This window comes from Rana temporaria, chromosome 3, assembly GCF_905171775.1.
Source record: "Rana temporaria chromosome 3, aRanTem1.1, whole genome shotgun sequence".
NCBI lineage: Eukaryota > Metazoa > Chordata > Amphibia > Anura > Ranidae > Rana > Rana temporaria.
This window is the reverse complement of record NC_053491.1, coordinates 317,571,784-317,577,783: the sequence shown is the minus strand read 5'-3', so window position 1 is coordinate 317,577,783 and position 6,000 is coordinate 317,571,784. Positions and strand designations below refer to the sequence as shown.

Below are 6,000 nucleotides of genomic sequence, written 5' to 3'. Positions count from 1 at the left end.
TAACCCCTTAAGTTCCACGGTAAGTATAACAAGCATGCTTTACTGCATATACTGATTTTACTGTTGTGGGTTTAGTAACACTTTAAGGTAAATAAAAACCGGTGAGCTTTTAGTGCTACTTTAAACACCTCTGTAATTTTCTCCATTAAAAAAAAAAACTCCTAATGCAAAATACTGCTTTCATATCAGCCTCGCAGAGATGCCTAAAGGTATATATTAATACTTATCAATAGTTTATCCTACATTATTTCAAAAATGCTATTGCTGTCTGCATTGTGTAGCCAGGCTTTATTCTAGCCCTTGATGCATTAAAAAAAAAAAAAGTAATTATAATTAAAAACAATTTCATGAAAACAGGTGGCTTATGTATTAAATGTGTAAAAACAAGTACATTTCTTTTTGCCCATGACAACCTCTAAAGCCTCGTACACACAGTCGGACATCCGACAAACTTTCCCTTGGATTTTTGTCCGAAGTGAGTTGTCCGGTCACACCCATAGCATACACACGCTCGGACTTTTCTGCAAACTTTTCTAAAACTTTCCCAACATCACGTGTCTTTTCTGCTCTTTATCGCCACCCTTTGCTTAACTTCTGCTAATGTTGGTTGATTTTAACATTGGTTCTGGGCATGCGTGTTTGTACTTCGGACAAAAGTCCGATGGCTTTGCTGTACACACGGTCGGACTAGGCACCATCGGACTTTTGTTGTCGTAAAGTTTGTCCGTTTGCAGACCGAACTTTTTGTCCGACGAAACCCGAAAAAGTTGGTCCGATGGAGCGTACACATGGTCGGACAAATGATTGGTTGTTGGGATCAACAAGATATGTCGTCAGTCTTGTCAAGACACTTAGCATACACAAGCTCCTAACAGAGGAAAGTCTATGAGAAAGTAGTCAGTTGTGTTATCTCTGAACTGTAGCTTTATGTATGGTGTTATATTCCCAGAATTAGGTTTCAGAGTCAGTGACAAGCCTGTTATGTTCCACTCTGTGTCTTTCTTATCTTTGTACAAAAAATGTCATATATTCTTGTCATATTTGCTACAGTAGCCTTTTCTGCTCTCCGATATCTCAGGTCCTGCTTCGCCATGTTCTTAATTTAATCCATCAGAGGAGAGGTCAGCCCAATCAGTCTTTCTCCTAATATGCCACTTGCCTGAGGCGACAAAGTGAGAGAAACGACAATTTGTGATTGGGAAATGAGAACACCATTATAAACATAAAGGTCAGGAGAAAATATACCAGATGTTATACTACAATATATCAGCCTAACATTGGAATAAAGGTTAAATCAAGTACAATTCTATTAGTCTTTCTTATACATACACATTTACAGTACAGACTTGGATGGAATATGGTGAAGTCTCTTACCTCAAATTAAAGTAAACCTCTACCTTGTCCTGAATGGACAATGTAACAGGTCCATTTAAAGCTGAACTCCAGTCTTACCTTCAGTATTGCAGAGTTGTACAGGATCCTCTCTTGTACTGAATTTGCCTACTCTGATTTCACCAAACACTGAACTTCTCACAGCATACATTAGAAGTTACAGCAAGCAGGGCCGATCCTAGGGTCACAGGCACCTGGGTGCAGAAATATTTCTGGCGCCCCCACATGGGCGTCCTCATTTTACCAACTCCTCCCCTTTACAAATGTTTCTATGGCAATGACTCAACCACAGAGATGCTCCCCCACAAAGTCTTCATTACCCTGGGATCCTTACATGATCTCTTAACAATAAACAAAATACAGGAAGAGAAGCAGAGTACATTATTGGGACCTGAAGGGGGGCCTCTGTGATGGACACAGAGAGGGCTTCTGTTAGAGAGTCTGTTAGATGTTCGGCGCCCCCACCTCTGCAGGCGCCTGGGTGCAATGCACCCTGTGCACCCTGCCTAGGATCGGCCCTGACAGCAAGTCACACAGAGCCTACCTTATTTCCTGGCTGAAGCACATTGAGAACCATCTTGCCCTTTCCTTCCCATCTTGCACCATTCATTTATCGAATTCTTGCGGTCATGGAGTTTTAGTATCCCATATTGGCATTAACTAGGACAGTCTGTATGCAAATGCAGCCAGCCTATGAACACCCACTCCTCCAGACTGATTATATCCTGTTGGGCATTACTCAAGAGATCAGACTATAATTCCACCACTTTACAAAACTCGGGCACATCTGGAGTATGCCGTCGAGTTCAGGTCAACGATCATCATTAAGGATGTGCTGGAGCTGGAGAGTATCCAGAGATAGGTAACAACGCTGATGAGGGAGCTGGATGACCACAGTTGTGAGGAACAACTACAGACAATAAACGTATTCTCGTTGGAGAGGAGACACTTAGGCCTCGTACACACGACCGAACATGTCTGCTGAAACTGTTCCGCGGACCAGTTTCAGCAGACATGTTCGGTCGTCTGTACGGCCGACCGGACAATTTTCCGGCCGATCGGACAGGTTTCCAGCGGACAAATGTTTCTTAGCATGCTAAGAAACATGTCCGCTGGAAGCCTGTCCGTCGGACATGTTCGGTCGTCTGTATGATTTACCGGACATGTCCGCTCGGCTGAAAGCCCTCGCATGCGTCAAAGTGATTTTGACGCATGCGTGGAAGCATTGACCTTCCAGGGTCGCGCATGTCGCCGCGTCATCGTCACGGCAACGTCACCGCGCATCCTGTCTGCGCGGATTTCGGTTTGATGGTGTGTACAACCATCAGACCGAAATCTCCGAGCGGACATGTCCGATGAAAATGGTCCGTGGACCGTTTTCATCGGATATGTCCCCTCGTGTGTACGAGGCCTGAGGCTTCATGCACAGTGGGCTTAAAAAACGTCTGTTCTCTAGGCAGTAAAAAACGATTATATAGAGCATTTTTTGTACATAGTTTAGACGAGTTCAGGAGAGACATTGAGCTGCTTCTACAGGCAGAACACAAAACTCCTGTAGAAGCAATGTTTTTTAAAGCCAGTGTGCATGGAGCCTTAAGAGAAGATGTTATCGTAATCTACAAAAATCTAAATGGTGATTCTAGCATAGAGAGAAATCTCAGTCTCAGGTTGCTTAATTTGAATGGGCGGCGCCAGTAAATGCATCGATGTCGGGTACAGAGTCCAGCACATGGCACCAGCCTAGCCAATGTGTCATAATGCCGGATCATGTGACTACCGTCACACGATGCTTTGGAGGGGCTCTCATCTCTGCATTGTCCTTTCCCCTATGGCGACCAGGGCTGGTAGGGTTAACCTTCTGTCCCACCTTTTCCCTGGGCATCGACCACCCGGCGTTGGGAGGGATGCTTTAATGTGTCTGGGGAGCTATCAATAGGAAGGCTCAAACACCAGTCTATGCAAGGCCTCCCAGGTGGTTGGACATGCACAAATTTTGGTTAGCATTTTTTTTTTATTTGGCAAGTACAAATCTTAATTTTTCCCACTTTTACTTTTAAACCTGTTTTGACCTTTCATATTGGGGTATTCCCAAACACTGGTGTCACTGCTTCACTACGTTGCACTTTATGCTATATAACACTTATACTTAATCTCACATGTGGATTCCCATTCAATTTAGCTGTGCAGGTCATTTTTACTATTCCCAATTGAACCATGTGGCTGCTTCTGACCATTGCATCAAACTGTACTTTAATATTTTTTATCAAATTGTTATGTGTAATGTTCCGCTTTAACTGGCCTGTCTGAAGTCCAGACCTTTCAGCAATTGAAAATATTTGGTGAGCAGTTAGAATCCTGTATCAGACAAGAATTGGACAACATTCCTCTCCCAAAATTCCAGCAACTAGTCTCAGACGTTGCTAGAAGCAGGGATGGACTGGCCATTGGGACTACAGGGAGTTTCCCGGTGGGCCGATGGCTCAGTGGGCCGGCTTCAGTGACAGCGGACCGCCGCCCCCCTCTGCTTCTCGGTCTCTCCCTTCCCGCAGCACTCACCTCCTCTCCCCGCAGTGCTCACCTCCTCTCCCCGCAGTGCTCACCTGGGAGGACAAAGAAGCAGGGGGGACTACAGAGGAGCATGGGGGAGGGGACAGACAGCTGACTCAACAGCTATAGCCTGGGAGTTTCTCACTTCTGCCTAATCTTGTCCAATAAGGGGGGCACCAAACTGATTCTTTGCCCCGGGTAAAATAATGTCTAGCTTCCCCACTGGTACTGCCTATAAGAGTACCAGTACCAGCCATTCTACTCTAATAAAGTAGAATGGCTAGTGGCTAGTGAAGGGGGAGAGGGGGCTTGGGTGGCCGGGGGGGGGGTGTGGGAGTTGTCCTGCCGCCATGGGAGAGACCTGTCAAAGTGGGCCAGTCTGGATGAAGTCCAGGGCCAAATTTTTGTCCCAGTCCAGCCCTGGCTAGAAGTGTTGTTAAAAGAAGAGGGAATGCTACATTGTGGTAAACATGGCCCTGTCCCAACTTTTTTGAGATGTGTTGCTGCAATCAATTACAAGATTACCTTATTTTTTTCTTAAAATTTACATTCTCTCAGTTTAAACATTTGATATGTTTTCTATTTTCTATTGTGAATACAATTTGGGTTTATGAGAATTGCAAATCACTGCACTCTGTTTTTATGTATATTTTACACAGCATCTGTGTTGTGGTTGTACATCATTGCATTGGAAAGATTGCAGTTTTTATTTAACAGCAGGGCCAGAAAAGTTAGTAAGTATAATTTTACACAACCTTCATTGCAAAAAAGTGATCATTTAAAAGCAATGCTTTTAGCACATAAATCATTTTGTTTTTTTTACTTGGTTATGTGACTCAAAGGATTACCAAGGGATATGGATATATTTGTTCTACGATACATTTGTAGATTTTTGTGTCTACAAACAGTGACAGTGGTGTAGTAGGCCCTTTGCACATGGGGCGTCTAGCTGCGGTGTGCCCAGAAGACAATGATGCAGAGCTCAGCCCTTGATGCCTGCAGCCTGTAAAAGTGTATGAGAGGCTGACAGCTGTTGCAGCTGGACAGTGCACTGAGTGGTACTTATGTTTAGTGCAGTATGCACTAAGGAATGAATGATTGTAATGCAGACTGCTTGATTGATACTGCACTAAACATAAGTACCACAGTTGATCCAGAGAAAGGCAAAAAAAAAAACAATAAAGCAAATTAAAATTCTTCGCTTTGTATAATATACTGTAGTAAATCATGGATATTGATATAGTAATATTGTGTAAAGTGTATTAAAACTAAAAAGAAAAAACATTATATATTTGCAGCCTACCAGTTCCTAAATGAGGTGGCTTTATTAGTTTCCCTTTTCTGGTCCCTTCTGGTTTAATTTATTCTTTATTGAAGATGATTTGTATAGGTACAAAACAAAGGGCCAGATCCACAAAAACCTGGCGCAACTTAAAAAATCCCATTTAAAGCGGTGGTTCCCCTAAAAATAAAATTTTGACATCGCATTTAGCAAATAAATTAGTTAGAATCGGCTTGTTTTATTTAAAAAATACCTCCGTACGTATCGTTTCCTATATTCGGTCCCACCGCCACTTCCGGGTACGATGCAGGCGGTGGGCGTTCCTAATTGATTGACAGGCAAGCCGAACGTCGGTGCGCATGCGCCGTATAGAGCCGCACCGACGTTCGGCTTTTTTCGGCATCTCGTGACGCGATGGATGCGTCGTTCGGATGCCTGTCAATCAATTAGGAACGCCCACCGCCTGCATCGTACCCGGAAGTGGCGGTGGGACCGAATATAGGAAACGATACGTACGGAGGTATTTTTTAAATAAAACAAGCCGATTCTAACTGTAATTTATTTGCTAAATGCGATGTCAAAATTGTATTTTTAGGGGAACCACCGCTTTAAGTTACACTGCCTTAAAATTTCTACCTAAGTGCCCGATCCACAAAGCACTTACCTAGAAATTTCAGGCTGTGTAACTTAAATCCGGCCGGCGCAAGGCGTTCCTATTCAAATGGGGCGAGTCCCATTTAAATGAGGCGCGCTCCCGCGCCGGCCGTACTGCGCATGCG

At 43.9% G+C, this 6,000-nt stretch overlaps 1 protein-coding gene across 2 annotated transcripts in view; it reads right to left on the bottom strand.

Annotated features, from left to right (window-relative positions):
* Nucleotides 1-774: 774 nt before the first annotated feature.
* Nucleotides 775-6,000, bottom strand: part of RELL2 (RELT like 2) — a 117,761-nt gene continuing 112,535 nt past the window's right edge. The window contains exon 8 of one of the 2 annotated variants that reach the window (XM_040344950.1): nt 775-1,159. The gene's annotated coding sequence lies outside the window, so the exon portion shown is untranslated. The remainder of the gene's footprint in view (nt 1,160-6,000) is intronic. The other variant, XM_040344949.1, reaches the window with a different exon arrangement.